This window comes from Lepus europaeus, chromosome 20, assembly GCF_033115175.1.
Source record: "Lepus europaeus isolate LE1 chromosome 20, mLepTim1.pri, whole genome shotgun sequence".
NCBI lineage: Eukaryota > Metazoa > Chordata > Mammalia > Lagomorpha > Leporidae > Lepus > Lepus europaeus.
In genome coordinates this window covers 7,858,937-7,878,662 of record NC_084846.1, presented here as the reverse complement: position 1 = coordinate 7,878,662, position 19,726 = coordinate 7,858,937, and the positions used below count along the sequence as shown (strand labels likewise).

At 44.5% G+C, this 19,726-nt stretch overlaps 1 protein-coding gene across 1 annotated transcript in view; it reads right to left on the bottom strand.

Annotated features, from left to right (window-relative positions):
* LOC133750071 (zinc finger protein 709-like) overlaps nucleotides 1-19,726 on the bottom strand; it is a 103,083-nt gene that overhangs the window by 69,347 nt on the left and 14,010 nt on the right.

Sequence of the window (19,726 nt, the reverse complement as noted above, 5' to 3'; positions counted from 1 at the left end):
CAGGCTAGAAGTCAGGTGGATCCTGCTCCTATTGCTCTGTTTCCTGGTCTAACTCCCCCAGGTCTAACCTGCTGCAAAGGTGTCTTTCTCCATAGCCTATGACAGAGGCACCTGTCTGCACTAGGTCCATGGGATGTTCAAAGCATGGTTTTGAAGAAGAGACACAGACCTGAAAGCACTGGAAAATTTCTCCTTAAAAACAGATTTGTAGGCAGCCTTCGGACAAATCAAGGCCAGTCTTGGCTTGTGGAGTTCTTGGGATAAGAAAGCCACATACTCCCATCCTGAAGGAGGATGATAATCAAGAATGCTCTCTTAAAATTATCTGTGCCACTGGAGGACCCGATAAGTTGCTTACTTATGTTGTTATCTTTTATGCTTCTTTGTGCTTCTTTGTGCTGGTTATGTATAAATACCACCGAGACATTGGAATAAATGAGCCTTGATCAACCTTGTTGTCTTGGCTCCATTCTCTGCGATCTCCTGTCCCTCTTTTCAGTCCCTCTCCCTCCCTTAGGTTCCATTCATCTGGTGCAGCTGGCCCACACAAGTGGTGCCCGAACAGGGACCTGGGTATGAAGGATAAAGAGAGGACCCCCCTATAAAGGCTGCAGCAATAATAGAATAATGAAAGGAAGATGGTAAGTACCCAATACCACTTGCCTCCAGGATAGGTGTGAAAGGGGCAATTATGGGACAAGCTCAAGGTAAGAAGGCCGTGATAAAGGCTGTAAAGACTCCATTATAGACACAGGGAATAGGGTTAAAAAGCGAGCCATAGAATATTTCATTGATGCTATAGAAATAATCAGTTCCTGGCTTGCTGAAGAAGGAGTCCTGGGTGAGCAACAATGGGATTTGCTTGGAAAAGATTTAAATGCGGTGGGAGAGCGGCAAGATGGTGGAATAGGAAGGGAGCACACTAATAGTCCGGGAAGACACAGTTTAATAAAAGTGGAGATACTGCAGGTTCAAGGAAGAGTAGGGGAAGAAACAGCAGAGGAAACTCTTCCGGAACTAGTGATTCACAGTGGACCTGCATGGAGAGCGTGGGAGCCCAAGTTCGGGACACCAGCGGCAGACTCAACACACCAGCGCTGGAACGCGAGGTGAGCCAAACCTCAATAACCCAAGACACAGCGGGAAAGCAGAAAGAGGAGACTAGAGGGAACGAGGTTTGAAACTCCGTGGGGAAAAGTTCACCAGGCTAACTAGAAGAAAGAGATGAAAAAAAAAATAAAAGTGACCGATACGGACATGAGTTTCTCTCTCGCTGCTCACCTCTGAAAGGCGAGCAAGACAAAGAGCAGGCGCCATTTTGGACATATGTCATAAGCAGGGCGACCTCAGGTCTGCACCGGCCCTGAGCCTAGCAGAAAAACCTGACTCTGGGGGGAGGGGTGAAATAACAGGATATTAGCATCTAACTTGGCAACCCAGTGGGAGACTGCAGGAGAATTGGAGCCCACACCGAGGGCAGCAGAGATTCCCTGTGTGATCCTTGGGAAAGAGCTTCTGATCTCTGGCTCCTGTGGGTATATCATTCACCTGCTAACTACCTCCAATTACGTTCAGCTGTGCGGAATTACTTCCCTTCTGAATCGAAAGAGAGAGAGATTTACCATGCCTAACCTGGGAGTGTCATCTTTGACACACCCTCAGCCCTGAGGAACCAAACACAGCTCTCAGTCCACACTCATCTCAAGCCTCTAAGGCTCCACCGAAAGCAGACAGTCCACTTAATATAGAGCCATAGTGTAACAAGAAAAACCACCACAGTGAAGAAACCAAATATCTCCAACATGCCATAAAACAAACGCAAAAACCGAGGTAACAAGAACAAGGAAGACACTATGATGCCCCCAAATGAACAAGACACCCCAATTCAAGATTATGAAGATGATGAGATAGAAGAAATGCAAGAAGCGGATCTCAAAAAATTGATAAGAACATTAAGAAGTTCTCAAAAACAAATTCTTGAACTACAGAAATCCTTAATGGACAAGATAGAAAATCTCTCTTGTGAAAATGTAGAAACTTTATTGTAGACGCAGGAAGTAGGGTTAAAGAAACAAACCATAGAGCAATTTATCAGTGCTGTTGAAAAAATTAGTCCTTGGTTTGCTAAAGAGGATGTTGTAAATGAAAATGTAACTACTTACTCCGGGAGTGAAAAATATAAATCAGTGTACATTGGATACCCTCCACCCTACATTTAAATATTTTAGCTGAAGTAAATGTTACATTTACTATAAGGTTAATATTACTATGTAAAGTGAGGAATTGTGGTAACAAAGTGTCCAGACTACCCATTCTGTTTTTGTATTATGTACTAGCTCTACCCTTATTATTGATAGGAATGCTTGGGCAGATTATGCTTGGTTTACTTTACAAAAATAATGTAAATAAAAATATTCTGCAAATAGTTAAGATTCCACAAACCTGCAAAAATGTAACAATTACAGATAATAAAAGGCTAATTCCCACTCAGATATGTTTCAATTTATCCTTAAAACACATTGAATATTATTGTATTTGATTACTGGATGTATACTTGTATAAAAATTTGTATTGTATTCTTATGATGCAACGAGCCCATGTTAATTATGCCTACATCTCAGTGCAACCCTAGGGCCAAATGTAAGGACAGATTTTTGAAATGGAGAGGCTTGTATCCAGGTTTGGCTCTGATAAACAAGTAACTTGTCTGCTGGATAACCTTCTCCTGCTCCTTGGGAGCCTGGCCAGTTCCCAAGGAGGAGGATAAAGGAATGTTTTCTGATAAACAGGTAGGTATGCTTCATGTCTCAGCTCTCTGGCCAAGATCTGGGACGGGACGCACTGCTTGCCTAAAATCTTGGCCATGAGCCACCCTTGTCCTTGGGGGCTTTAAGAGGGAGCCAGAGCAAGCCTCTGCTGCTGTTGTTTCATCCCGGGAGAACACGCAATAAAGCTGAACGTTAAACATGCCTGTGATGATTACTGATAATGTTTGATTCTCAGTATGGATTTAGATTGCCTAGTGATGCCCACAGTACTGTAAATTCTACCAAACATAAGTACAATGCAGACATGGGTCAATTGGCTACTGTGGCTGAGGTGTTCTGTGACAGTCCCTTTGATGAGAGATTAACAAAATGGATTCACTTAAAAACAGGACATTCAGGACCTGCCACTCTGCATGGTATGTCATTACAAAAATCAACAAGGAGGGTTATGCCCAATAAATGAGGGTGCTATAAATGTGGGCAGCAGTGACATGTGCAAAAATTGTCCAAAAGCTAAAAATCAAAATAAGACTCCTCCTGGGATTTGCCCCCAGTCAAAAGGGGAAGGCATTGGGCCAATAAATGTTGCTCCAAAACTGATAAAGAAGGTAATTCAGGCCGGCGCCGTGGTTTAATAGGCTAATCCTCCGCCTTGTGGCGCCGGCACACCAGGTTCTAGTCCCAGTTGGGGCGCCGGATTTTATCCCGGTTGCCCCTCTTCCAGGCCAGTTCTCTGCTATGGCCCGGGAAGGCAGTGGAGGATGGTCCAAGTGCTTGGGCCCTGCACCCGCATGGGAGACCAGGAGAAGCACCTGGCTCCTGGCTTTGGATCAGCGCAATGCGCCAGCCACGCGGCCATTGGAGGGTAAACCAACGGCAAAAAGGAAGACCTTTCTCTCTCTCTCTCTCTCTCTCTCTCTCTCACTATCCGCTCTGCCTGTCACACAAAAAAAGAAGGTAATTCATTAAAGAACAAAGTTTGGGAAACTGGAAGCAGGGCTAGCCTCAGGCCCTCCTTACAGGGATCAGTGGACCACTACCTGAGGACTTTTTGGGCTTTTATTAGAAATAAGTAGTACTACTATGGCTGGATTGCAAGTTTTCCCTGGGGTTATAGATGAAGATTTCATGGGAGAAATTAAAATTATGGCACAAGCTAATGGTACTATTGTCACACTTTCTCCAGGACAGCACATTGCTCAGCTGGTCCTTCTTCCTCTTGCCTTATTTGGAGCCACGTTGGCAAATTCCCATGGGGAAGGAGGTTTTGGGTCTTCAAATGCTTATTCAGTCCAGCCTATAATAAAGGACAGACCAAAATTTCAATTGAAATTAAATGGAAAATTATTCAAGGGTCTTTTAGATACTGGAGCTGATGTCTCTGTTATTTCAGCAGCAAGCTGGCCCACAAATTGGAGAAAGGAAATTACCATGACTCAATTGTGAGGTATTGGTCGGAGTCAGAGATTAGCACAAATTGTTGCAATGGGAGGATGAAGCAGGTAATGCTGGAATCTGTCGCCCCTACATTTTGGCTGTGTTACCTGTTAATCTATGGGGATGTGATATTCTAACTCAAATGGGGGCTTTAATGCTTAGTCCAAATAAGATTGTTACCATTAACATACTTCAACAAGGTCATTTGCCAAGTAAGAGTTTAGGCAAACAACAACAAGGCATCACATCTCCTGTAACTTTAACTGTCAGTCATGACTGGAGAGGCTTGGGTTTCCCTTGATGGCTACTGGTCAGCCTGTGCCCCATGCAAAAAAATAAAATGAAAATCAGATAATCCCATGTGGGTGGATCAGTGGCCTTTACCGCAGGAAAAGATAAATGCTGCACAGATATTGGTGGACGAACAATTAACAGCAGGACATATAGTTCCTTCTAATTCTCTTTGGAATATTCCTATTTTTGTTATCAAAAAGAAATCTGGGAGATGGCGGTTGCTTCAGGACCTTAGGGCAGTTAATGCTACTATGGAAATTATGGGGGCCTTGCAACCAGGTTTACCATTGCCTACTGCAAATCCAAAGGACTCATATTGCAATAATAGATTTAAAAGATTGTTTTATACAATACCTTTACATCCAGAAGATTGTCCCCAATCAACTATGGCAAATGGATATCGGTAAACAAAAATATATACATGTGTCTATTGATATCTGTTCTGAATTAATTTTTGCAACCTTACATACAGGTAAAGCTACAAAACATGTTATTGCCCATTGCTTGCAAGCTTTTGCTTCCCTAGGAACTCCAAAGCAGATTAAGACAGATAATGGACCTGCTTATACTTCTATTTCTTTTAAACATTTTTTGCTCAACCTTTTTTATATCTCATGTTACTGACATTCCTTATAATCCTCAGGGTCAAGACATTGTTGGATGTACACATAATACTTTAAAGCAATATTTTAATGGAATGGAGTAGGGGGAGTTTGGGGTTTCTGCCCATTCTCCTAACAGGTAGCTCTCACATGCCTTATTCATTTTAAATTTTTTCAAATTGGATAAAGATGGTCATTCTGCAGATAATTGACATTAGCATCCACAAACAGCTGTGAAAAGAGCAATGGTAAAATGAAAGGATCCTATCACCAATCAATGGAATGGGCCTGATCCGGTACTGGTATGGGACATGGGCTCCTAAGGGATGGGTATTTTTATGCAGCTAATATGCTCTTACATCGTTAGCCCCTGATGATTTTCGCAACTGCTCGTTGGTCCGTGTGGCCCCAATGCTGACATCTGTATTTCCAAAGATACGACAGCGACACTCATTACCTGAGAACTGTGATGACAATGTCATCTTAATTGGAGATGACACTGCCTTTACCATGGCTATATCACTAGTAGGAGTTCCTAGATTGGCTTATGGAAATAATTGTGGACTGCGAAGGATTACATGTTTGGTGACCAAAACAATCAATCTTACTGCTACTGCGCTATCCAATATAGCCGAAGAATTGGATCAAGTTCACTCAAGAGTACTCTTAAACCAAGCAGCTATGGATTATTTGCTGTTAAAAGATCATATAAGCTGTAAATCTGTGCCTAGGGGATGTTGTTTTAACATTACTAACAATGTGCCACATATAGAGTCTGTTATTGATAAGCTTCAGAGTGAAATGCAACACATGTTCATTTCCAACCCCCTATCATTTGGAGGGTTCCAATGGATCCATTGATTATTAATGTTGGCTGGACTGTTATTGCTTTTCTTATTTTGTTTGGAATGTTTTCCGTGTGTTCTGCAACTTATGTTAACTTCACTACAGTCTATTTGGACCGAAATTCATCATTTAAAACTTCGTACCAAACCTCATTTAAAATCAATATAATCGATATTTGGCCAAATATCCATCCTCAGCTCCCACCTAATGCCTAGCTGGAATGGTCCTCAAAGATGGGTAAGACACTCAGCATCCTGTACCAACCTAAGACAGGGCTCTAGGCCAAGCTGCCCGAGTTACCAATGACGGGTAAGGGCAGAGATGACTGAGGGCAACCTGACAGAGGCCATTCTCAATAAAATAAAAAAGGGGAAGATGTAGGCAGCCTTTGGACAAATCAAGGCCAGTCTTGACTTGTGGAGTTCTTGGGATAAGAAAGCCACATACTCCCGTCCTGAAGAAGGATGATAATCAAGAATGCTCTCTTAAAATTATCTGTGCCACTGGAGGACCCGATAAGTTGCTTATGTATGTTGTTATCTTTTATGCGTCTTTGTGCTGGTTATGTATAAATACCACCGAGACATTGGAATAAATGAGCCTTGATCAGCCTTGTTGTCTTGGCTCCATTCTCTGTGATCTCTTGTCCCTCTTTTCAGTCCCTCTCCCTCCCTTAGGTTCCATTCGTCTGGTGCGGCTGGCCCGCACAAGATTAAGCACTGCATTTCTTGAGTATATGCTCTGGGCCCCATGAAATGTTTGTCACAATCCAGGAAGCTCCCACTATGTCCCTGCTGGTCAACTGTCATTTCATCCCTGCCCAAGAAAGCTTTATCATCCATGCTATGTTGAGACAGTCTATTTTGCCATAACTGGAGCTCAGCTCCTTGTAGGAAGTGTGTCAGGTCCTACTCTTGGGATGGTGATTGCAGAAATAGGGCTCAGAATGACAGAGGCATCAGCTCCCTGCTAGAAACACGAGGGAGGCTCCCTTGATGGAATCTGTCAGGTGCTGCCAGTTCTCAACCAAGACCCCTGGTTTCTCAGCAGCGATGGTGACCTTGGGATACTGGGCGATAGGAAGAATGCCTCCACACTCCTGTAATGCACAGGGCTGCTCTTTGTTCATGTGTGTGAGTGTTTTGTCCCAAATGTCGACAGTGAGTGATGTGAAAAACTAATCCAGACAAGAAACTCCCACATCATCATGGCCAGAAACCAGCAGGGGTTCAAACTGAAGCACAAACACAATGGGGCTTTCTTCGAATTTCTTATTCTTATGTGTGTGTTTAATTGACACATGGCAACATGACACTGTGTGGTTTTTCAATCAAGTATCCAACGTGGGATGCTCAGGTAAGGGTAATTGACACCTGTGTGACCTCAGACACGGGTCATTCCTTTGTGTTGGATGTTCAACACTCTCATCTCCTTTTCATAAAGATTTATTCATATATTTAGTTGACTGGCAGAGTGACAGAGAGTAAGAGACAGAGAGGGGGAAATCTTCCACTTGTTGGGTCACTCCCCAAATGCCTGCAATAGCTGAATTGAGCCAGGCTGGAGCCAGGGGCCAGGAACTCTATCCTGGTCTCCTTGGTGGGTGGCAGTGACCCAAGCACTTGGGCCATCCTGCACTGCCTTCCAAGGCACATTAGTAGGAGACTGGATCAGAAATGGAGCAGCCATAACTCACACTGCAACTCTAATATGGGATGTAGGTATCACAAGCAGTGGCATAACCCACTGCATGGTAACACTGGACACCAACGTTCTCTTGTTTATAATGAGCTCCAAGGTGTTGTTGACGATGGAGAGCCTCCCTTTATATGTGAATATGGAATAAGCCAGTGATTCCATTCGAAATTATGTGTAGGATATTTTGCATATGTTCTATCAAGAATGTTCACTGTAAGTAATGGAAAATAAAATGCATTTTCTCACTGTAGAGATCATGGCAGATTCCATGTTTGTCTCCTTTACATAAGTTTCCTGGAGTGACAGCAAAAAAATACCGCACTTTTGTAAAAGAGGGTGGTAGGCACAACTATGATTTCAAAAGATGCCTTTACATTAATCTTCAAATTTGTGATGATATAAGCTGCCATGGCATAGGGTAGGGGTGGTGCTGAGGTGGACTCGTTCTGAGAGGAGGAGCATGGTGGGGGCAAGAGGCACGGAGTCACCACACAGACCCCAGGAGTCAGGTGAAAGTGGGCCAGAGGCAAGCAGCCCGCAGACTCGTTTATTTCAGTTAGTATAGCGGCTTAAATAGCCAAGGCTGCCAATCCAGTCAAGGGGCGGTTTATGCCCTAACCAATCACGGCCTGTTGCCAGGCAGGCTCTGTTGCCAGGTGGGTTTCCTGAGTAACTGACACCCACTTGCCAGTGGCCATCTTGGCATGGCCTTATTCCACCACAGGGTGGGTGGGTTTAGGTTGCTAATATGTTAAATTGTTATGCCCAGATAAGTAGATCCCCAAGAAGCCATCAGTGACCCGATCACACCAAAATGCAAAAGCAAGGTTTATTTTAAAAGTACAAGCCGCAGCAGGGACCTCATCTGACCAGCCGACACAGCAGAGATCAGAAGAAGGCCCAGGTCTCTGGGAGCACTTTTAAAGGGAAGATATGTCAGCAAGGGCTTAGGGTGTGGGGCCTTTTGTGATTGGGCAGGACAAGGTGGGGGGGGGTCTCCGTTTGGCTTGGGTTCAGGGAGTTACCTCATTTGGTAATTACTGAGCTGCCCTTTGTCTGCTGAGCTAGCTGTCCTTGGTAAGCTGGCTGGTGCCGCGGCAGGCTCCATTGTCATGTGGTTTCCGAAGCCATCCAATCATAGCCTGTTGCCAGGCAGGCTCCATTTGCAATGTGGTTTCCGAAGCCATCCAATCACATCCTGTTGTCAGTCAGGCTCCGTTGTCATGTGGTTTCCGAAACCATCTGCAGGGTCTTAGTCCACCCAAATGAGGATGGACTGGGTCCAAGGAAAGGTAAGTGAGCCGCTCGCCCGTTTCCCAGCCTTCCAAACCTGCAGACAATCAGACGCAGCAGGGAGCCAAATCAAGCAGGGATTTGTTTATTGCACGTGTAACAAAGCCTTTTAAAGCACAAAACTGCAGAGTCATTGGGGCAGAGCATAAGGACCAACCAATTGAAGGACCCCAAATCTGGGAATCCAATGCGCTCGGGTGGTCGCCCAAAGACCCAAAACTCCAACCCAGTAGATGCAAAAGCAAGAGGATATTTATTTATCGTTTGCGCAAACGGGCTCCCCAGCACCACAGGCAGTCGAGAGAGCAAGAGAGCCCCGAGCAGGGGTTACAGCAGTTTTTAAAGACAATAGCCACCTGATTAACATATGTATGCAGGGCGTTTGGTGATTGGCTATTTTGAAGGGCAAACTCTTGTTGCGATTTTAGTGAGGGAAGGGGTAAGTTTATACAATGGTCACAGAACCTTATTGCAACTCTTTTCCAGACTTCTGCGAGTGTTATCGCGTGAGACAGTTACACAGAGCAGTTTCCCAAGGTTATTCTGCAGGCAGGTGAAGACACAGTTATTTTAAGGGATGTCTACTGTCAGCAGCTAAACTTTTTAACCCTTTACTATAATATTTTAATATTTACTTTTAGCAGGGGTCTTACACAATCACTTAAAAGATCATTTTATGGGGCGATTTTTATAGGACTAGCCATATGTCTATACACTTGTCATCAGTTGTCATCACTTCCCCTGATGTTGCACAGCCAATCAGCTTTAGTGACAAACAACTTTGAGTTCCACCCACCTTACTTCCTCTGGGCACCATCTTCTTTGCCCCTCTCTCAGGGCCTGCTGGAGAGGAGGCCGCCGGCATCATCGTCAGCAGCCTGGTCCCTCTCCATCTGGTTCCCAATGGTCCTCTTGCTTGGGGGCTGTGGTGGCCGCGCGAGCTGCTCCAGGATCCACTCCCCCTCCTTGTGCGACAGCAGTTTGCTCATGGCCAGCCCTGGGCACAGCGGCATCATGGCGGCAGCTGTGCACATGCTCCAGCTCACAGTCCCGCTCCTCCAGCGCCTGCAGGCTGTAGATGAAGTCCTCCTGCAGGCGCTGCAGCTGGACCTGCACCTCCTGGAGCCAGGCGCACCCTATGGTGACCCCTCCTTGGCGCCACCTGGACCCTCGCCAGCGGCCCCAGAGAGGGGCCCTGGAAGTAAATGTGGGGCCCTGGGCTGCCGCTGCCTGGTCCAGGGGCCGGAGCCACTACCGCCACACCCCCCACAGGGCCGCTGTCCACCATGGTGGCAGCCGGGGCCATGTGTGCACGCGCCAGGCCCCTCCCTGCGCCGCCACCCCCGGGACACCTGCCGACTGGCTCCAGGCCCTAGCTCAGGTTAGTTTGTGGGCTCAACTCCGCATGCCTTCACGTGGCTCTGGCGGTGGCGGGGGTGCCCCGGGGGCAGCTGCGCATGCGGCGGGCCTGGCTTGGCTGCGCCATGGCCGTGCTCGTGGCCCACAGATTCCCCCTTTTTATTTTTAAAGCAAACCCACCTCTTGCAAGGTTCGGGTCTTTGGGCACCTTTTTTTATAAGGTACACCCATTTGGCACCTCTTTTCCTGAGGTTCACCTAGAGTATAGGAGAATCCTTAGGGTAGATCTTGTTGTAGTGGCCACGGAGCACCACAGTTTGTTTAACATGCAGGACCTAAGGGCACAGATTAGGGTAAACAAGCCATCCAATGGAAAAGTCAATCTGGCAGGTTGGGTTTCAGCTGGGTCTCCCCATCTGCACTGAGCCAGGGAATCTATAACCTGGCACTTTCCTTTAACACCAAGGGCCTCATAGAAGGGAGGTCTACGTCAGGCCTCCAGGTTTGGGGGACAACATTACGCGTGGTGCTGTTGAGGATCTCTCTATTGCTGGCACTGGTCACTAGTCAGGTCACCCACTGAGGTTGATATGGGTTTCTCTGGGCCACCGTCTGAGCTAAGAGGGTTAGAATGCCCATCAGCCGAGGTACCTCCGTCTGAAATGGTCAAGGAGCATAAAAGCTTCTCAAGGGCTGGGAGCCCTTGGGGATGGTTAGTAGTTACTTTTTTGGTCCTTTTTCCTCTGAAAATGAGCTGTGACCACCATAATCGTTTCCTCTCCTTATTGGTCATTCTGTTTTTGGGCATCTTCCTGTGTAGAGGAAACAGGCAGAAACTTAAGGTTTTTGGCTGGAAGCCAGATTGAGGCTGTCTCCCCTATGAGAAGACGCATCCAAACCCTCTGCCCATGGTGGTTAAGGGGTCTGGTCCCCTCCATTGTTGTGTTAGAGGGTCCTTCCCTCCAACCTGAACCTAGGGCCTGGGGCTTTATTGGCCCCAGTGTCTTTGGAATTTTGATTCAATTGACCCCTTGGAAAAATTTAAAATATTGATAGTGAACAAAGCCATTTGTAATTGGATATGGGGGCTAATTCCCCCTTTTTGTTTTAAAAGTTGTTCTTTGAGGCATGGATGATTTCGTTCTACAATTGCCTGGCCCTGAGGGCTGTGGGGTATTCCTGTGATGTGTTTAATATGCCATCCGTTAAAAAAGTCCAACATTGCTTTACTAATAAAGCAAGGTCCATTATCAGTTTTAACCTGTGCTGGCAGGCCCCAATACTATAATGTTCATACTGTACAATCTTCCTATCAACTTTAAGTTCTGCTTTTCATTAACTATTCCCTAATACTAGCTCATAGTTTCTTATGGTAAAAATAAAAATGTTTTCATTTTCAAAAAGGAAACAGAAATGCTAATTATCCTGATGTGAACACTGTATGTTGTATACATGGGTTGAAATATTACACTGTACCCCATAAAAAATGTAAAATTTTTGTGTACATGTGGTAATCATAAACAGTGTCAAGTGTTCTTGCATAATCTGTTCTGCTCAATAATTATTTCAGTTTTAGCTATTAACAGGATAATGTCAATAAAGATAGCTCACATCAACAAAAGCTTTTTGGTGTCTCCAATATTTTTAAGAACATTGTTGCACTAATCACTACAGAAATCAAAGTACAACTGATTTGAAGACATATTACAGGGCAGTAGTAATCAAAACTGCCTGGTACTGGCACAAAAACAATGTATAGACCAATGGCACAGAACATAAACTCCAGAAATCAATCTAAACAAATACAAACAACTTATCTTTGACAAAAGAGCTAAAATCCATCCCTGGAGCAAGTCTCTTTAACAAATGGTGCAGGTAAACTGGATCACCATGTGCAGAAGTATGAAGCAAGACCTCTATCTGACACCTATCACCAAGATCCACTCACAAGGGATCAACACCTAGATCTATGACTCGATACCATCAAATTATTAAAGAACATTGGAGAAACTCTGCAAGACACTGGCATAGGCAAAGACTTCTTGGAAAAGACCCCACAAGCACAAGCAATCAAAGACAAAATTGACAAATGGGATTACATCAAGATGAGAAGTTTCTATTGCAAAACAAAAACTCAGCAAAGTGAAGAGGCAACCAACAGAAAGGAAGAAAATATTTGCAAACTACACAACTGATAAAGGATCAACATCCAGAATCTAAAAAGAGCTCAAGAAATTCTACAAAAATAAAACAAGTAATCCAGTTAAAAAATGAGCAAAAGACTTGAACAGACATTTTTCAAGGGAGGAAAATAAAATGGCCAACAGATGCTTGAGAAAATGCTCAGGATCACTAGCCAGCAAGGAAATGCAAATCAAAACCACAATGAGGTTTCACTTAACCCCAGTTAGAAGAGCTCTCATACAGAAATCAACAACCAAATGCTGCAGAGGATGTGGGGGAAGAGGTACCCTAATCCACTGTTGATGGGAATATAAACTGGTATAGCCACTGTGGAAGACAGTATGGAGATAATGCAGATATCTGAACATAGACCTACCATATTACCCAGCCATCCCACTCCTGGGAATTTACCCAAGGGAAATGAAGTCATCATATGAAAGAGTTATCTGTACCCCCATGTTCACTGCAGCAAAATTCACAATAGCTAAGATATGGAATCAACCCTGATGCCCATCAACTGTTGACTTGATAAAGAAATTATAGTATATATACACTATATATTTTTTTACAGCTGTAAAAAAAAGAATGAAATCCTGTCTTTTGCAACAACATGGACACAACTGGAAACCATTACACTTAGTGAAATAAGCCTGTCCCAGAAAGATAGATATCATGTTTTCCCTGATCCAAGATAACTAACAGAGTACCTGAAATGTAATGTTATAGGAGTGAAATAGGCACCTTGAGATTCAATGATTATTTACAGCCCTTGTCTCTTCTGTTGAGGAACAGTTTGTTTTTCTCTTCATACTATTTGTTGAACTCTTTTACTTAGAGTAGTGTTAACTATACAATCATTAATAAAACTAAAAATAGATCTTTGTAAAAATTAAGAGTGGGAATGCAAGAGAGAAGAGGAGGAAAGGCTGGAGCATGGGTGGGGTGGGGAGAGTGTCGCTATGTTCCTAAATCTGTATATATGATAAATGAAACCTGTATACATTTTTTTAAAAAAAGAAATCAAAGTACAGCTGTAAGAATGGGGGAAATCTGAGACACAACTGAATCAAGGGAGCAGACATCACTACAGATCCTGGAAACACTGAGTTATTAATGTAACTGCATTAATAAACCTAATGAATCTAACACATTAGATGAAAAGGAAAGATTCCTCGAACCATATAACTCACCCAGATGGACATACATGAAACAAAAAATCCAACAGCATAAACATCTTAAGCCTGATGTTGGGCCCAGTGCTGTGGCATAGCGGGCAAAGCCACCACTCACCCCACCGGCATCCCTATGGGCACCAGTTCCAGTTCTGGCTCCACTTCCTATCCAGCTCCCTGCTAATCTGCCTGGGAAAGAAGCAGCAGATGGCCCAGTCCTTGGGCCCCTGCATGCATGTGGGAGACACAAAAGAAGCTCCTGGTTCCTGGCTTCAGACCAACCCAGCTCTGGCCATTGTGGCCATTTGAGGAGTGAATCAATGGATGGAAGATCTCTATCTCTGTAGCTCTGCATTTCAAATAAATATTTAAATCTAAAAAAAAAGATGATGAAGCCTGGTGTTAAAAGAGGGGTGATGAGAACATCCTGGCAGATAGGGAAAAAAAATTTTAAAGAAATAGGAACAAGGGCCAGCACCACGGCTCAATAGGCTAATCCTCTGCCTAGCGGCACCAGCACACCAGGCTCTAGTCCCGGTCGGGGCGCCAGATTCTGTCCCAGTTGCCCCTCTTCCTGGCCAGCTCTCTGCTGTGGCCAGGGAGTGCAGTGGAGGATGGCCCAAGTGCTTGGGCCCTGCACCCCATGGGTGACCAGGATAAGCACCTGGCTCCTGCCATCGGATCAGCGCAGTGCGCCCGCCAGTGTGCCGGCCGCGGTGGCCATTGGAGGGTGAACCAACGGCAAAGGAAGACCTTTCTCTCTGTCTCTCTCTCTCACTGTCCACTCTGCCTGTCAAAAAAAAAAGAAAGAAAGAAAGAAATAGGGACAGACATGGTGGCCCAAAAGGTCAAGCTGTCACTGAGATGCCCGAGTTCCGCATTGCAGGCCCAGTTCCAGAGACAACTCCCTGAAATCAAACATCGGAAGCAGCAGATGATGACGCTAGTACTTGGGTCCCTGCCACTCACGTGGGAAACAGATGGAATTCCAGGATCTTGGCTTCAGTCTGGTCCAGCTCTGTCCATTGCAGGCATTTGGAGACTGAATCAGCAGATGTGAAATTCTCTCTCTCTCTCTCTCTCTCTCTCTCTGCTTTTCAAGTAGATGAAAATAAAAACAATGACATTTTTAAAGGATATATTTATTAAAAAGGCAGAGTTACAGAGAGACATTCAATGAAATCAAGGGAGACTGTAACCACTGGATTCATGAGGTCATTTGCTTCTCCAATAAATAACACCTTGATGATCAGTACTGTTTTGTGGTGGTTTCTTTTCTGGGAACTCCAGGTCCAGGGCAAAAAGTAATCACCATTGCATATAGCTCCCCAGCTGACTGATGCTTTCTTGGCCATCATGAAAACTCCCTAGAGAACATAGGATCACCAGCCAAACAAAGGAAAACCACAAGCACCAGTGAGCAAGTGGCACCTTGAACATGAACTAGATGCACACCTCCCAGCCCAACTTCATACCGTAAGAGTCTTCACCCCTAATGCATCAGAGAGCCCTAGAATTAAGCAATACCTGCACAGCCTTTCTTCTACCACCCTGGTATTAGTGACTGGTTCTGTGCACACTGGGTGGGCAGATCCAGTTTTGTGGGTTCTATAGCAACTCCTCCAACCAGTGTTAGGGGCTGTCCTAAGTCAGTGGGGGGGGGTGGAGCTTCTTATATATACTAAGGGATGCTGATAAGCGTGCCTATACCTACTAAGTGCCAGAAGGAACTCCATAGAGGTGGTGACCAAATTCCTCAGGTTATTTCTCATGGTTCTTTCCCAGAAAACTCACCCCTGGTCAGAGTGTAGAGCTACAACATCAAAGCTGGAGATATCTTGATGGAGCCCCATAGGAGCCCACCCACTACTTGGATAACAACTTTGGGCAGATCTCTCAATCCTTCAGAGCCATAGCACTGCAAACTTATCATCAGGTTCCAAACTGTGCTGACCACAGAGTGGACTTTGGTTAAAAAAAATTAAATGAGAGAATCCTTCAAGTTGTTCCTTTAAGGCCAACATGCAAAGCACAATCTAAATACCCTCTATTTATAGCCAAACATCACATAAATATCAGCTTTTGATTGTGTTATTAGCACGAAGCTCTACATTGTTTTGGCCAAAGCACCATGAAGCCAAGGAACATAGCATCCATGGTTTCCTATCAAGGGAATGTGGCTCTCCTCCTTGGTGAACAGGAGACTAGTGATGTTCTGAAGCTAACAGGGGTGAGTCTGCATTATGAGTCAGTGCTCTAATGTCACAAGGGACATGATGATGACACAATCCTTACTTCAAGACTTTGAAGAAACCTTTAACTCAGGGTTGGGATAAGGGCATGAGGAGGTTACACCTCTGGAAAATGAGCTCTTTGAGAAGGAGCAATAAAGACTAGATTCACCTGGTTTTACATCTGGTCTCCTGGGAACAGAGAATCTGCAAGAAAAAACAATTGCTCGGTACACAAAGCAAAGTCCCAATGGAAAATGGTGAGCCCAAGAGTTGGAGAAACAAGAGGGAATTGTACCCCCAGGGAGAAGACTTGGGTGGCTGTAAACATCTCCTCTGCTCCTGCCACCATGTGCCTGAGAAGACACGATTTATAAAACTGTGGAGACCTAAAGGAGATGTGGTGAGACATGCTTCACTCCTTCCTGCTGTCTTGTCTGGGGCCAGAGCCTCATTCCCCACCAACCATCCAAGAAGACTTTCTCCTCACAGATGCTGTCCAGGTGAGCCCAAGTGGTCAGCAGGTGCTGCGGGAAAGGTTCAGAGACAGGAAGAGCAGAGAAAGCTCATGGGGAGGGGGGGTACGAGAGTCAATCAATACCAGCCCAGAATGAAAGATGGCTGATTGTGCACCTGTTGAATTAAGTAATTCACTGTTGTGCTTGTTGATGATACTATGAAGAGAAGCACCCACTGAATTCAGCAAACCAGGGCAGAATCCCAGTAAGAGCAGAGAATGGAAGGTGTGAAGTTTAGAATTTAAGAATGAAAATCTTTTCAATAATGGAGAATACAGATATCAGGTATTACCACAGATATACAGATAGTATCTTTAGGATGGGCTATATTTGAACACACTTCTACATTTTAAAGAAAAGACTGAGACCAATGGTTTTCTTACTAACACTGCCTTGTAACAGCAGTTACAGCCTGAGGGGCACATTCTACATTTGTCTTCCCTCATGCCTGGTGTTCCAAAGACAGACATTATTTAATGGGTTAAAAAGGGTACACACTAAGGAGCTTTACTTGCAACTATTTCCTTAAGGGTGAGTCTGGAAACGTGTATGAGTTTGTTCATCATTTACTTTCTCTATTGTCAGTCCAAGTTCTGTGCTTTTTGCTTCATGCATAGTGCTTCCTGCTTCATGTTATTGCATTATTTAAAATGTAAGAATCAGAAGTTTTACCAATGCTGCCCCCTATTATTCTGCCCCTTTCTCTTTGACATGTGGAGGATTGCATGAACGTGTATACATCATGAGTGGGCAAGTCTAGCCATCAGTCCAATTGCATTGCCCTAACCACTCTTAAAATGTTCAAAAATTCTTCAGCGTTGTCAGTATGTTGCCTATTCTATATATTGCACATTATTTTTACATCTCTGTTAGTCCTTCGGTGCTTTGTTGAAAGATTCATTCTGCAAGTCACATTACCTCAGGTCACCAGGTAAAAGGCATTCTTGACTGTTCTGTGGCTATAGATTGCCTTTATAAATGTATTCAACCTACATATCTTTACAGAAGATGAAGTGACAAGTTTACATATCTGTAACTCAATTATACATTAAATTATCTTATACCCAGGTCTTTGAAAATGTAATTAACCCATGTTGAAATAATTTAATTGCTGTTGATTTGTATCCAGTTTCAGTTCATGATCAACGATTCACCTCATTTTTGTCATACTGCTACTCTGAAAGTATGCCATCTCACCTAGCTTTTTTAAGATTTATTTTATCCATTTGAATGTCAGAGTTACACAGAGAGAGAAGGAGAGGCAGAGAGAGAGAGGTCTTCCATCCACTGCTTCACTCCCCAATTGGCCGCAACAGCCAGAGCTGTTCCAATCTGAAGCCAGGAGAAAGGAGCTTCCTCTGGGTCTCCCTCATGGGTGCAGGGGCCCAAGGACTTGGGCCATCTCCCACTGCTTTCCCAGGCTATAGCAGAGAACTGGATTGGAAGTGGAGCAGCTAGGTCTTGAACCAGCACCCATGTGGGATGTCGGCACTTCAGGCGGTGGTTTTACCTGCCACGCCACAGTGCCAGTCCCTCACCTGGTTTTATCCTCTGTCACTGTGGTTAACTCATGACGTCTCATCATCTTCATGGCATTTTCTCTGATGCACATGGATTCACAGCCCTTTGTGAAAATGCACAGGTCTCACAACAGGTGTGGTTCTGCTCATTTGGATCTTGAATTTTAACAGTGAAGACCAAGGATGGTGAAGTAGTTGTGCATCTGACACAAAGTCCTCAATGACTCAATAATGCAGGAGGGTGTAGCACTGCCATGGTGTGTGTAGGATTTTGTGCAGTGACATCAGCGGAGGTTTTGCATGCTAGACCATGACGAGAACTAGGTCTGCATGACCATGGGATCTGCCACAAATGAAATTACAGTGCAAATGAAATTACATTATGCTGCAAACCTAAGAATGACATGAAAAAGCTGCCACTGGAGGAAAGTGTGAAAAGGACCTGTTAATCATGCAAGAACGAACAGCTCACGTAAACGGGGAACAGGCACAGAAAAACAAATCTACTAAATCTAATACTGCATGGATCTGGTGGTTCTTTGCTACTTTTGAATTGTTGATATTCCCTTTGCATATTTTCTTTTGTATTGGACCATTTTCACTCTGTGAATGTCTTCACCACAAAAAGAGATGTCGCTACTTTTGCCTTTCAGATAAATTCACTTCTGTCTCTAATGCTCTTGCTGGGTGTCAAGAAGATGTAATGGAGTCCAAACTTACCTGTGACCAAGGAAGCTTTTGCTTCTCCTGGTCTCTCAGGAGTCCCCTCCACTCATTAGATCTGTTCTTCTTTGAGACTAGTGGATCCCCTTCTCTGTGTTTACTGCACAGGCGTTTGTGCTTTTGTTTTTAAAATGTTCCTTTAGACAGAGGAAGAAACATGCCACAAACACACACACACACACACACACACAAAGAGAAGCTGATGCCGAGAGTTTCCCCTGGGATCCATTCCTAACATTGTACGTGGTGTGAGAAGAGCGTGGTGTTAACACAGCCCTGAGTCCTCACCGTGCTTCAGGGTGTGTGTGTGTGTGTGTGTGTCTTTAGAGGTGAGAGCAGGGATAAGAGGAAGGCACCTGGACTCAATACATTCCACATGTGACTCGTAATACAGAGGCCAAAACTCAAGGCAATATGCAGACATGAGGAGGGAATCCTGTTTTGATATGAGACATTGTTGGAGCCAATCAAGTCAGCACAAGGTGCAGACACAACAGCTGGGCTGAGGGGCTCCCGTGTTGTCAAGCTTGAGCATTAGCTGGGCCGCCTCATTCTTCACCATTCTCTGACTTCATCTCTCATCCTTCTTCTCTCTCCATCCCCTCACCACAGAGAAACATGCACCTGCTGCAGGGCCTTCTCATGGGCCATTCCTCCTGCCACGTGCACTTTTTCAGGGAGCCTCCTGGCTCCCACCCGGTCTTCTGTCACATCTCCTCCTTGTAAAAACTGCACCCTTCATGCATTCTCTCCGTTTTTATGCTGTTCTTGTTATACCACTTCTCATCTTCCTTAACACATGACTTTGTGAGTTTCTGTTCTTCCTTGTTTTACTGTAAGGACATTTTTTCCTGCACTGTTCATTCATTTTACAGACAGCAACGGAACAAGGTCCACATTCAATTTATATGCCTCAAAGCATGAAGTAATTTCTCACCAAAATGTCAGTAGAAATTGCTTGTGGCTCTTAATGCATCTAACATGATTTTCCTTTTATCATTTTTCTAAGTTCAAAAACTTATTATCATCTTTGAGAAAGATGTACTCAAAAATTCCCTTATATTACATATGAAAAGATGAC